The following is a 13,963-nucleotide window of genomic DNA, read 5'->3' on the forward strand; positions in this document are numbered from 1 at the left end:
GCATGAGGAAGATCCGCAGAGCTGCTGCAGGCTGGGGGAGTTTTATGGGGGGGAGCAGGAGCAGATCCCTGTGATCCCCTCTCCATCATGAGTGTTCGGGGTTCACTCAATTCCTTACATATTCACCTCCAAGGGAACATGCTGAAACATCACTTGAGCCCCACAGCCAGGTGTTTTCACTTAATCTAAATTGCAGTCACATCTGCTTCCTATGTTCGCTGTCATCTTCTCCCCCACCACACTTCTCCAGTTGTAAGTTTGGACAATTAAGCTAAATTTGAAAGGAATTTAAAGCTACCCAGAGAAAATCCAACCACAACGAACAACTGAAACAAGAAAGGGGACACATTGCACACCCAAGCACCCAAGCACAGAAAAGTGGGTTTCGTTTTCCTGTTCTTTCTTCAGACTGCACAACCTTAGCACAAATGTTTTTCCTATTTCTCAATGGGAAAGACTGCCCAAGATAAGATGAAGAAATGAAGTCTTGATTCTACCCGATCATTTCTTAAACAGCCACTTCTTCAATAAGAACATGCAGCAATTACATTCAGGATCCTGCAAGACTGCCTTCCCAGTAGGCATGGTCCAGTCTAAACATAGTAGATTATTCTGTAATTTCTCTGTCTTCTGTAGAAGAAGGGAAGACTTTTAGGGAGAGCTCTGGCTACAGGACACTGCATACGGCGTCTAACCCCCTCTGCATACAAGCCAGAAAACAGTGTTCTACAGAAGAAAATACCTCCCTGGAATATTAAACACACTGAAACCTACCACTTTAACTCTATTTGACTACTCTCACTAGAAAAGGCCACTACTATTTCCCACACACATATGAAGAGCCACACATGATGAGAGCAGCACAGAAACCAGCCTCAAACCAGAGCTGTGCCGATGTCACTTCATGCACAGGCTAAATAAAGAGCCCAGCCCTGCAGACACTGACAGCAGGCTTTCCTTACAGGAGCAATCAGCCAAAACTTGACAAATATAATTAACAAGTGAGGGAAGACATGCCCAAGATGACAAATCCATTTATTTGTATACTTATTTTTCCATTAAGATGATGCATTCTGGCATAGCTTGCCATATCCAGCATTTCTGCCCTTAGCTTTAACACATACACAAGTCTCCCTGCTGGCCTGGGAATATGAACAGAGCTCTTTTCCTAAGCAATCTCATTTCTTTCTTAGTTTGCCTATCACTATTAATGTCTTGGGTTAACTAATTGAATTCAAGTTGCTTAATTGAAACATGTTAAGTGCAGCGCCTATTTCTAATACAGCAGAAGGAAAAAAAAAAAAAGTTCCAGAGCTGTCTGCATTTGTCGGCAGTGTTTATTTTTATTTTTTTTACCTTGATGTAGAATTGGGTGTTCAAACAATATTGCTGAGACTATTCGAATTTCTGCCTAAGAATGAGAGGAGATATTCTTTTTGTACAACACCATTTCTGTAAATTTTGTTTAGCTTGCGTGGGATACAGTTAATTACAGTAATTTATCAAACTGGCACAAGGTAGTATTCACACACAAAGTTTTTCCTGCAGTCAGAATCCTTAGTTTTATATGAGACTGGGTTGTGCTAATTGAATTTTCACTTGGGTAGATAAAATCTTTAACAACTCTGGAATAACTAAGTGCTCTTTGTTCACTGATGTGGATCAGAATGATTTACAGCACCTTTCACATAATCATGTTAATTTTGCTTTCATATGATTAATTAAAACAATATGTTCTTTCTTCATAAAATAGAATTAGTGCACCCAAGGAGACAGGTTTTATTGCAAACTTCTTTTTCTGGTAATAAAAGCAATTTTCATGCACCATCTTTTTGGCAAAGAGAAGTAAACATGCTTAAGTGGGCAAGAAAACTGCAATGGGGGTCAGATCCCTTCGTGGTGCATCAACAATGGATTTAGCTGACTGCACCAAAGATGACTTAGGCCTACTGTGGTGAAGCAGAGAAAGGCCAGCGTGAAGCTGGCCTGGACATTGCAACACCAAAAAATCCCTTCCCACCTAAGCACATCCAGAGCCAAACTGAACAACGTACCTGCAACCAAAACAAACTCAGAGGCTAAATCGGATCACGCTTGTGGTCCAAGCTCTAGATTCAGCCCAAACATGATTTCCCAGCACAGTTCAAGCATATTTAGGAGGATTAGGTTATCTGACCATGATGGTCACGCTGAGTCTGAACAATGTGAAGAAAAATAAGGCTGATTTAAAATCCTCGGGAAGAGCAAAGTCTACGTGCCGACTCCTTGACTCCCCACTTGGCTGCCAAGGCGTGAAGCATCTTTGAGCCCTATAGATCAGCTATCGACGGGTCTGCAGATCACCTCAGTGCTCATCCTATGCCAGATTGCTTTTGATGTTATATCGACATTTCCCAGCAAGACCAACAAACACAGAACACTGTCGGCAGCATTAGAGTGCCACACCTCATCACATCAGTGCTTGGTAACAGAAGGTAATCAGCAAAGGGAAAAAGACAATAAAGGAAAACTGGGGAACCATGGGATGTTTTCTATGATCCATCTCACCGTCACACTGTGACTGTGTTCCTTGATCAGAGGCTGTATAGGCACCTCTGTATTAAAATTCATTGAAGAAAGCAAGAGACTTTCAGGTCTGATCATCAGTGCATGGAAGCAGAGAGAAAAATATCTTCAGCCATCCATATTGAACTCAGCAACCTCTCCGGTGCAGTGCTTACCCACTCTTGGTTAAGTGGTTACCGAGTGCTGCTGGTTAATCTTACATAGGCACAGTGACTAATGGAACTAGGAATTATAACAAAGATAATTGACAGAGGCCTGAAACCACCCAGCTGCAGATGATCGAGCTCAGCACAGGTTAACTCACCCAGAAGAGAGCCCGTGCTGAGCCAAAGCATCAGAAAAGAGCAGCATGCTGTTGCATTTCACAGCCCTTTCTGAGACTAGCAGAGGGGTTTCTGCCCAGTGCTGTAACCTGTTAGGAAGGCAAAGCATGAGCCCCTTGTACTTCCCTAAGAGGCATGGAAACCAGAACCTAAACTGGGTTTGTGAAAAGTTCTGTGAGTTAAATAATTACGATTTCAGCAAGAAATCCAAGCAGCAATGCAACTCAGCCTCCAGGCTGTGTCTGCAGGTACTTGGTCATCACTGCCCAGGGTGGTCCAGGAACCTCCCAGCTTATCTCTGCAATGGTGTAACAACCAGTGGCTTTGTGTGTCACAAGACTGGAAATTTTGGACAGTGCTGGAGATGGCCCCAGGCAGCTCATGCTGTGCACAGATAAATTGGTGGACACCACCTGTGGTGCAGATTAACCAGCTGCCTGGATTAACCCCCTGGGTGGAAAGCCTGGCAGTCCCCAGCAGTTCCTGCTGCTAAGTGACCAGTGTGTATAGGTAGCTAAATAATCAGTAGGAACTCTTCCTGCAGATGCAGAAGTGGTCACTTAGGATCTATGCAGATGTCATAAGTGAACACAGAAGGGTCTTGCCCAGCCTATTGGGTACCAGAGAACTACAAATTGTTTTAAACATCATTGTTTTGTTGTGTGGCATGTTTGTTGTTTTTTTTTGTTTGTTTGTTTGTTTTTTTGTTTTCCCCCCCCAATTGTTTCTTTCCATTTTTATTTTTGTGCCTTGGCAGGATTATTTACATCCTCTCCTTAAGGTAAATACTGATGAAATACCCTGGATAACAAGACCTGTTACATGAGAATGGTGAAGCAGATCCCATGGGGGGCTCTGGAGGAGAGGCAGGTGCTCCAGCTGATGGCAGAAAGGGAAGAGGGAACCTTAAGAGACTCTTGAATGGCACCAGAGGGGTAATTTTGCAACCTGATGCATGAGGATGTAAACTCACAACTATCATTACCATTAGTGGCAATCATGTGGATGGCTAAACTCCCCACATACAGCACTGAATATTTACCTCCAAGTGCTCCCTTTGGTCTTATTTCACTCCAAGCCTGGATTGAGGTGCCACCCTGCAAAGGTTATGCATTTCAAAGTTTCAAGCCCACTGAGGTTATGGTATCACAACTCTACAGATCTACAGGCTGCAGATCTGGATTGAAGACTTTCTTTAATGCATGAAACAGTGAAGGAAACAGTTGCCTATAGGATTTCTTTGGTTTTGTTCTCATTTTTACTGTAACTAAAAGTATTCAAAACAGGAAGTTTATTTTTGCCTTTCACCAAAAGATCTCAGTTATTTTGCCAGAAGTACACACATGTACCACCAAAAAGGTGAACAGCCTAGCATAAATGGCAAGTCACAATGAGCTACTCATGTGTAATCCTCAGAGCCCGGGTATCAAGAAATATCACGGCAAAAAAGCATTTCAAGCAGGACCGCACAATCCACACAGAGAAACCTGCATAGAGACAGAAATATAAGAAGTGGAAAAAGTCAGAGCAATCACTTGGAAAAAAAAAAATCAGCACTGGACAGATTGAAACAAACTATAATGAGTACTTGAACATAACATCAATGCTAAAATACAGCTGCAAGTGCTAGGTAGAAAACAAAATGCCTTCAGAAAAAAAAAAAACTGTGAAAAAGTTTAGACATCAAATAGAGGCAGTCCATCAGCAGGTAAAGGGACTCAAGAAATCAACAAAAATTAGGAGAAGCTGAGTATAGATGGAACAAGCACATCCACTGGTACAAGGAAATACAAGTGCCCCCAGTGAACCTGGATAAGGCACTTTCTCAGGAAGGCAGCACAGTTAGTATGGCTACTGAAATTATTTAAACCCAGTTCTGATTCCTGTAAAAGAAATGCAGAACAAGCCAACCAATTAATAAAAAAGAAAGGAGTTGCATATGTGTGTTTCTGTACCTATCTCAAAAATCCTTAAGGACTGTACAGGTTCTCTGACAAATCTACTAGTAAATCCAGGGACACTTAAGGTGGAGCAGAAACTCTCAGCACTAGAGTGTTTGACAGTTAGAGGTAGCATGGCTTCCTCTTCTTTTTGTACTGTGTGAATTAATACATATATTGATTTGAAATAGTAAAACAATATTTCTTGTAATCTATACAGCTACATTTTTCACCTGTCAGACTATCACTGTTTTGCAGAAGGATGAATACCTTACTTGGGTCAAGGTGTTTAAAACATAATTGTGTTTTAAAGAAGTCACATTTGAGCTCTAGCATGGACAAACTTTCAAGAACAAAAACATAAGAAACTGCTTACACTTGTATGGCTTTTCCAAGAGTTTTGGCAAGCAAGTGGTTAAAAGCCAAGGTATATGCAAGCCTGCAGTAGTTACATTAGCAGTGATGAAGACTTTGATGGAACATGTAACCAGCTTTACCGAAAGCATGTTTATTTGGGTGGGTTAGGTGTAGATGACCATCTTCTCAGGAACCAATTAGAGCCCATGAAGTAAAATAGCTTCCGTGTGACTAAGGGACCATCACTGCACTCTGCTGCAACTATCTCCTCATCCTGGTTTGCTTTCTCCAGCAGAGATGGGTGCATGGTTGTTTAAAATTAAATAAATAAATGCCTACTGCTACAAATAACTCACTGTGCACACACTTGTCTCCTGGGCAGAGGATGATCAAAACAGCAAACAGCATGTGACAGCTCACTTAATGCATTTCATGGTGGTGCTCAGGGCTGTAGTCAAACTACCTACTATCAGACTAATTTAGGTGTCAGGACTACTTCTGTTTAGCTGCTGATGAACAAGCTGCTGTCTGGGAGCCCTGGCTAGCTCCTGGTCCTATCCACTCCAAGCTCTCCTGAACTCAGGTGACAGAGCAGCTGCAGCAGCTAAGGAAGATGTTGAGGCTGGTGTGGTTATAGCCCTTGGATGCTCTTGTGCTGAGGGCAGAGTAAAAAAACCCACCAGTAAAAGCAAAGGGAGAACAGACCAAGGGGCTGCTTTCAGCCAATGGTAGTCAGTGGTCGGACACCATGGTCCACCCTATTTCCCTTGCTGTCATGGGCCCGCCAGAGCCCATCACGTGCTACAGACCGTGGCCACCTCCCCCAGCACCTGCCATCCTCTGCTTCCATAAAATTAATTTGATGACTGAATTAAACTAATAATTGCCTCATTTCCAAGTATGGTCTCCCAGTACACTTGACTTAAAATGGGCTTCTCTTGGGAGGCTCCAGGCAGATCTAGTTGTATTACTTATGGAATCTCAGCTAAGTTAATTAATTTTTGAGGGAAAGTGCTCAGTTTCACAGATGGTAGCTGCCTGTTTCTTGTGTAGCCAGGGCCACACACAGTCACTGATATCTGCACTGCCACCAACACCCAAAGTAGCATTGAGGTCACTGCTAGGGCTTCCAGCAAGCTCCCTAGGGAAGGCTGCTCTTCCTGCTCCCTCTCCACCTTAGATTCCCTAAGGAAAAGGGCATGACTTGGATATCCAAACCGTTTCTTACGGGTCAAACTATTTCCTACTGCTCAAACCACTAAGTACGTACTGAACCTGGTGCTGCAAAATAAACAGGGGCTGATTTCACATGAGATTAGATATTAACATGGCACACACAACAAAAATGAGCCAGTGTTTTGTGTCTTGTCACCAAGCAGAGTGGAGAGGACCATCTCATCCCTACAGCTCACCAGAAACCCCAGCAGGTACTTCAGTCAATAGAGAATGAAACTCAGCAGTAAAGATGCATCTTGGAGCTTAAGACAATGGTCCATTCTAGACACTCGTTTTCACTAATGAGGCCAAGGACCAGAAAATCCAAAAGCAGAAGAGTGAACACCCACCCAGCAGCAGCCAGGCAAGTTGAGAGCAGCCAGCCTGGTACCTTACTGCAATCCTCTTGTGACTCCCATTGGGACACAAAGGAGGGCTCAAAGAGGAGTTCTACTCAGCAGTGCTGACATTATAAGGCCTCCAGCACACTATTAAATTAGAGTCCTGGTACTCTCTCTAGGACCACATACTGTTATTTGCAATACAGTTGAGCTACACTTAAAATGAGGACTTGTGAAAGGAATAGGTTACCATAAAAAGAATTAATTTTCTGTACTTCAGATCAGAGCTGCAGCACTCAACTGAGTCCTTTGGAAATGAATAACTGAAAAGCAATAAACCTATTAAAAGAATAAACTTTTACTGCACCAAAAGGGTGAAATAGTGACCTGCCACATGAACGGCTCAGTTAAATGAATACATTTTCTGTTTCACAAATCAAAGCACATTTCCTAGGGAAATGGACCTTTTTTGAACAAATGCCTCTTTTAGGATTAGGCAAGTTGGAACTATAGCTCCACTTTACAACATGGCTATGCATTAAGCAGATTTTTACTAGAGCAAAGTTATGGATGCAGTTAGCAAAAAAAATTAAAAGAGGATGATTGAAATAGTTTGGTATTAAAGACTGAGTGAGACTATTCTGCATGCAAAGTGCTTGAGCTGGTGTCTTCAGTCGGTGGCACGCTGCTGTTGGCTGGTGCCCAGGATGCAGGGCTTCAGATGGAGGCACAGACTGCTCAAAGACCAATGCTCCATTTCCCAGAGATGCTGTTACTCTTATCTGTTCCTGGCAAGTGACAGCTATGGAGTTTGCACCTCCAGCAAGGGCACATCCAGTTCATTTAAAGCTCTACTGCCCCATTCCTTAAGTGTCACACTTTTCACAGGTGGTTCTGCCATCAGGACCTCCACCTGCTTACACAGGTCCTGTGCATCAGCTCTCTCTTCAATATTCTCAATACCAGTACTCTAGAACTACACACACTTAAATAAGAAGTCCTAGGATTTCATGACAAGAAAAAAAGTTTCGATTTCCTCCCAGCCTGAAGCAGAAAGGTCAGATATTCTCAATCCAGCTATGTAGAGGAAAGTAGGAGTCTCAGGCATTTAAAAACAAACATCTTTATAGGTGCTACAGACATCAAAAAAATCATCAGTCAAGAACTCCAAATGGCAGAACAAGCAACGGTGACATGTACTCATCCCCCACCCCGTGATGGTGACAGTGAAGTCTGCCTTTCCCACAGCCCACACAAATTCATCCACTCCCCCCCACAACAAGATTTTATTTACCTAGAAATTATGTATTCAGATTCTGATGAGCTCTCACTGCTTTTTAATCTATTGCTTGAGGATTTTCTCTTGCAGGGAGCATCTGACACAGCGAATGGCAGCGCTGCCTGGCAAAACCCAACTTGCCTATTTTATAGAGGCTGTGTTTGAGCATCCACCAGGTGTGCTGCTCACACAGCCAAGACACACTGCTACCTGGCACGTTTGGCAGATATCACAGTGCTGTCTCTCACTCAGAGAGAATGTTTCTTCTTCTGTCACTACCCACATGAAGGAGAAACATGAGGAAACAGTCCCTCCTCCTCACACCGCTTTTGTGCTTCATGGTAATGGCATTGCTAAGCCCTACAAAGTCTCCAGCTTGTTCTCGCTCTGAACAGGGTAAGGTTCACCATTTTTATTCCACCTATAATAACATGGAAACTGGTATTTAATTTTTAATGTTGGCTTTAAACCCAGGTGGTTGCTAGGCTTTACTTATCAGCAAAATCTCTCTCCTTTATGGAGAATTAGAGTTCAGGAGTCTAGCACTACTGCTTGCAACTAATGCGTCCCTCCCCCTCTTCCTCGTTCAGACATCCTTTCAATTTTGCTGGACTAAAGGCAGGGATAAGGTCAGGCATCTGACAGGGCTCCTAGGATACTGCCATAAACCAACAGGAATTAAAGCAGGATATAGATACTAGGTTATCAAGCCCATTTCCTGGCCAGTGTAGTTTAGCAGCCCATGACACATTCCCGTGTGCTTTATCTGCAGTTCCTGAAGAGAGCTCGTAGCTATTCATTCTGGTCACTAGGACTTTGCAGCTCTTCAAATGACCTGCAGGCTGGTTTGATCCTACACCTGCAAAGGCTATCTTACCTAAGGAAAAAAAAAAAAATCAGCATATAAAGGTATAGATAAGATATTCCTGCAGAGCTGAGTCCCTGAGGTTTTAGGGTTTCATGCACTACCAGCAAGTTCATTGTACTTGTGAGATCTGCTCATACCACCAGAGTTTTAAAACCCACATTAGAGAACAGTCTTTTTTCTTCTTTGGATTTTCAAAAGGGAAGGATCTAGAGGCTGGAATGGAAGAAGGAGAATAAAAAAAAAAAAAATAGGACCAGTTCCAAGAATATCAGCTACTTGTCAGCTCTGCAAAATATCTGTTAATTTGTAGAGGAGAAGTGTGTAGGTTCTTTCAAAGCCATACGTCAAAGCTTTCTCCTATGATACCTAGCTTTATTCAGCCTTCATATTACGAACCAAATTGGATTTACCTGCTTCCGGATAAACCACATAAGAGCGATGTACACTGTGATTTATTGCTGTAAGTGCTTAAAATGCCTCCCACTAAATTTGTTGTGACCTTATCACACTATTAAAACCCAAAGTAAATAAGTGCAGCAAGTAAAGGTTAACAACACACCAAATAAAACAAACAGCAAGCAGAGGGGATGGGAGTTACTCGCTCACATCACTGGCATGCTCCAGGGAATGAAATTGCTGCATGGTCTGGCAGCAGCAGGGAAGAGCCCAGAGGATGCAGAGCCTTCAAAATGGCAGAGATACAGAATGGGTTTTAATTCCTCAGCCCACAGCCCTCCAGCCCACCAAGCAAAACAGCCTTGCTCTGCAATTTGCAAGGACACGTTTTCCCAGATCAGGCCTCATAAAAGAAAACAGCATCTCTATCTCCAGCCCAGGCATGTGGATGAAGAGTAGAAGCACAGAGGATCACAGGGCTATCTCCCCGCAGGGAGCCTGCATCTAGGATCAAAGGCCAAAAACACTGAGGAGAAGCCATTACAAAAGCATTAAGGATTACAAGTATTGCCAGGAGGTAAGTAAGCAGCTAGCAGCCTTCAAAGATGGGCCTGGTGGGGAGTGTACAATTTGTTTGCTTGCATCAGCCAGATCCTTCTTCCTAATTACGGAGAGCTCTCCCACCCCACCATAATCAAAGCAATGGGTAACTAAAAGCAGGCAGGTTTCTGAAGACCTGGGTGCCACAGAGAGCTCTTCACCTTCTCCTCAAAGATCCCCTGAGGTACAAGCTCCCAACACCCGCAGGGAGGCAGCCTCCGCATACCACAAGTACAACTCCTCCGGCTAGCTAAAGAGCTGAACTGCTTCCACACAAGGTGAGAGGGCAGAGCTTCCCATTTCTGAAGCAGACTTAAGCCATCAGATAGCAAATAACACATCAACAGAAAAGTTGTTATTGTCACTACTTTCAGCACACCAGTTAGGATCCTTTTCCAGACAGGATATTGAATTCTTAAGGAATAGCTCTGCTTCTACAAGAAGAGCCTTTCAGGAAACAAACCTCATACTGATTTGAAGCAGTCATAAAGGACAAATTTACCAAAACATTTTAAAAGAAATTTTATCCATGTATTTTGGAAAAAAATATATGTCTTTTAAGAAAAACACCACACCTAGATGATACATAGATTCACACCCTTCCAGTACCTAAAAGAGGCTGCAGAAAAGTTGGAGAGGGATGCTTTATCAGGAAGCATAGGGATAGGACAAAGAATAATGTCTTTAAACTAAAAGATGCAAGATTTAGATTAAATACTCAGAAGAAATTCTTTGTTATAAGGGTGGTGAGACCCCGGCACAGGCTGCCCAGAGAAGCTGTGGCTGGCCCATCCCTGGAAGTGCCCAAGGTCAGGCTGGATGGGGCTGGGAGCAACCTGGTGTGGTGGAGGTGTCCCTGCCCACAGCAGGGGGTGGAACTGGGTGGGCTTTAAGGCGCCTACCTATGCAAACCATTCTATAATACCTTCTATCATCTTCTCAAAGATTTACAAGTTACCAAATACCTGAATAAGAATAGCATCACGAATTAGAGAAGCCCTTGGAGAAACATGAACAACATATGAACAAATCCAGATTAACCCAAGCAAGTGAATAGTGTAAGCCACCGTTTGAAATGGTTTTCTTGCTGTTTTCCTGCTGAGGGAGACAGTTTCGTTCCCAGGTACTTTTCATTACAACCACCAATTAATTAAAAAAAAGGAATTGCGCAAGTCAGAGCAACAGAACACACACACCCCAAAAGCCAGAACTTTTTCAAAATAAAAGCAAATTAAAAAAAAAAAAAATTATTAACAAGACTCAGAAGGAGTGTTTGAAGTCTCCAAGACAAAATAATAATAAAAAAAAAAATGAATAAGAGTTAAAGCAGGCTTTATTAGTTGGCCTCTATGTTCTGCCCAATTACAAAAGGTTTCTTGGTCTGTAATAAATATTTCTCTGGCATCCTAGGTGAGCAGGAAGTTCTGAAAGTTTTCCCAAATGTTAAAATATTTGAAGATAAAAATATAATACTCCAAACCATGCTTTCTTCTGATATATCAGTAAAAGCATGGGAGAGTCAGGTCATTAGTTCTCCTTTTCACTTATTCTAGCAGCAGCTGTGATAATAAATTCATTACTTCCATAATTACTCTATTATAATTTAGTAATAGGTTTGCATTAATTTTAAAAAATCTTACTATAAGGCATTATCCAAACAAAATAAGAAACAATTAAAATTAAGTTAATCTAAAATCCTACTTACAAGGCATTACCCAAGCAAAAAAAAAATAATAATAATAATATATACCATGAAACATATCTAAAATCCTATTAAAGAGGATGACTCAGAGGCCAAAAAATATCTTACTTAGAAGCATATATATGATATAACCAACTTTTTCTGCAGTATTTTTGAAGCGGGAGAAAATAGAAGAGAGGCCAGGCAGCGAGAAAGGCAACAAATCTAGCCTCTTACGGGGACTACAGCTCCTCAGGGCTGGTCCCAGACCCCAGACCCCAGCCCACCACCCTGTTTCAGCCTGTCTCAGCCTCCCAGATGTTTTCTCAGGGTGTTATAACAGCAGTCACTCACTATGGTCAGGACAGCCAGGACTCCTCAGGAAGCTCATTGTAGGTTCCTACTGCCTTCAAGCCTTGGGGTGAAGAAGTTCCTCCTCTCTAGCTGCAAAGAACCAGCACACCTCCTGCATTCCCCCTATGAGCCCCAGTGAGCTCTGAGCCCTCCCCAGGTGATCACAAGCATCACCTGAGCCTCTCACCCCCCCCTTCCAGTGCACTTTACCTCCTTATTGCTGGGCTAATCTGACTTTTCAGCATTTTCAGCACCCTAATCACCCACACCTTAGTGGTTTTGATGTGGGTACTGCTTATTCAAAACCAGAATGTTTCAATTAAAAAAGAAAAAAAAGGTAAAAAAAAAAAAAGAAAGAAAAAAAAAACTTTTAAACAATCAGCACTCAATGCATGTGTCTGCTTTGTTGAGTGTCTGTGCACATCTCTTGCAGAAATTGCAGCAGGTCAAAGACTGTCATTTGTTCCCTAAGGCTTCTGAGATCTTTGTGGCACAATCTTCTAACTTGAATCATAAACTGCTTTATTGTTTGCTACTTTGAGAAGCATGTAGCTAAATCCTGGCTTGGACTGCTCTTTTGAATTTCCCTCCTTGAGGTTATAGCAGCTCTTAAATTAAAACCCTCTAGATTTATTTATTTTTGTGTGTGTGTGTTAAGTATGTGTCAAACTATTCTTGCTGCAGAGATGCATTTTCTCCACAGCAATGGAACTCACTGTGTTAGGGCAAAACAGCTGGGCAACAAACTACAGTGGTAACCCTAATGCACTTCTATAGGATGTCTCAATAACTAGGTCACACGCAGTTATTAAGAAAAATGCTACAGATCAGATTCCCATCCACAATGCCCCACAGAGGATCTAGGCCCTAACCGATTCATGGTAGGTGAGCAACTTGATCCCAGTGTCCAGTTTTACTTTTGAGAATGTGTTCATGTTCAGAAACACACTAACTCTACCCTTGTCAGTTAACTCCTGTCTCTGCCTTCCTGAAAAGAGTCATTAACAGCATTTCACCTTCTCAGTTCTAAAATCCTCAAATTCAGCTGCAAAAAATGGAACCCCTTTGATCTCAGATTGCCGCTAATTCATAATTGATAACCCAGGCTGGAAGGAAGGGAAAAGCGTCGTCCCCATTAGTCATTCCATTTAATATGTTCTGGTGCTTCAATTATGCAAAGCCCAACTTTAAGGGTCTGACTGCCTTCCAAAATGTGAGTCAGTGGGGGAAAGAGAAAAACCCAGATCAAATTATTCCAGCTGTAAATCTTTGTAATAGCATAGATGTCATGAGAGTGATATCCAACATGTTTGTTTTCTGAGCTGTTGCTTTGTAGAATTCCCAAGGCATTCATTAATGACTTCAGAGAGCTCAGCAGAGAAGGACTCATTCTCCCCCACTTATGTTTTTTTGGTCAGGTCATTATGCTGCTTGCTGTAATGACCCTTTTTGGCTCAAGGCACTAAAAGCCTTGGAGTAATATATGTCCTGGCAAGTGAGAAGGAATAATTAACACAAGTCATTTTGTCCTTTACTTTGGAGAAGGCAACTGTCAATTCTTTCTGGAGCATTTAAATTATAAATGGTAAGAATACAAGTGCAATGAAGAAAACAGTAACATGCAGACAACGCTAGGCCAAAACATGCTTTTCTACTGGGAGACTGACAGAAGCAAAACTATGCAGCAGGGAACTTGGTTAAAATGGCACACCACCTTGCATAAATAACCAGCAATGAAAAATATTTATATGGCTGTACCTGTGTTCTGTCAAACAGAAGGCTGTTTTGCTTAAAGAAAGGTCGCTTGATTTATATTTCTCTTGGACAAAACTATACAGCCATATAGCAAACTCCTAGGAATCGGAGGGCAATTAAAGAATGCCATTGCACAGGTGCTGTTTAAACAAGGTGAATTCATTTATTACACGGGATGTCCCCGTGATTATCTGATTGCCTGTAGAGAACATTTAGGTTTGGTAGTTCTCCAGAATTCACCCACACTAGCACAAAAAAAAAAAAAAAAAAAAAAAAAAAAAAAAAAAAA

General features: G+C 42.1%; 1 long non-coding RNA gene across 3 annotated transcripts in view; it reads right to left on the reverse strand.

Moving 5' to 3' along the window:
- Positions 1–12,016, reverse strand: part of LOC118173963 — a 124,871-nt gene extending 112,855 nt beyond the window's left edge. For all 3 annotated transcript variants that reach the window (XR_004754482.1, XR_004754481.1, XR_004754483.1), the window contains exon 1: positions 11,920–12,016. This is a non-coding gene — a long non-coding RNA (uncharacterized LOC118173963). The remainder of the gene's footprint in view (positions 1–11,919) is intronic.
- Positions 12,017–13,963: the final 1,947 nt, after the last annotated feature.

The sequence above is a fragment of the Oxyura jamaicensis genome, chromosome 13 (genome assembly GCF_011077185.1).
Source record: "Oxyura jamaicensis isolate SHBP4307 breed ruddy duck chromosome 13, BPBGC_Ojam_1.0, whole genome shotgun sequence".
Taxonomy (NCBI): Eukaryota; Metazoa; Chordata; class Aves; order Anseriformes; family Anatidae; genus Oxyura; species Oxyura jamaicensis.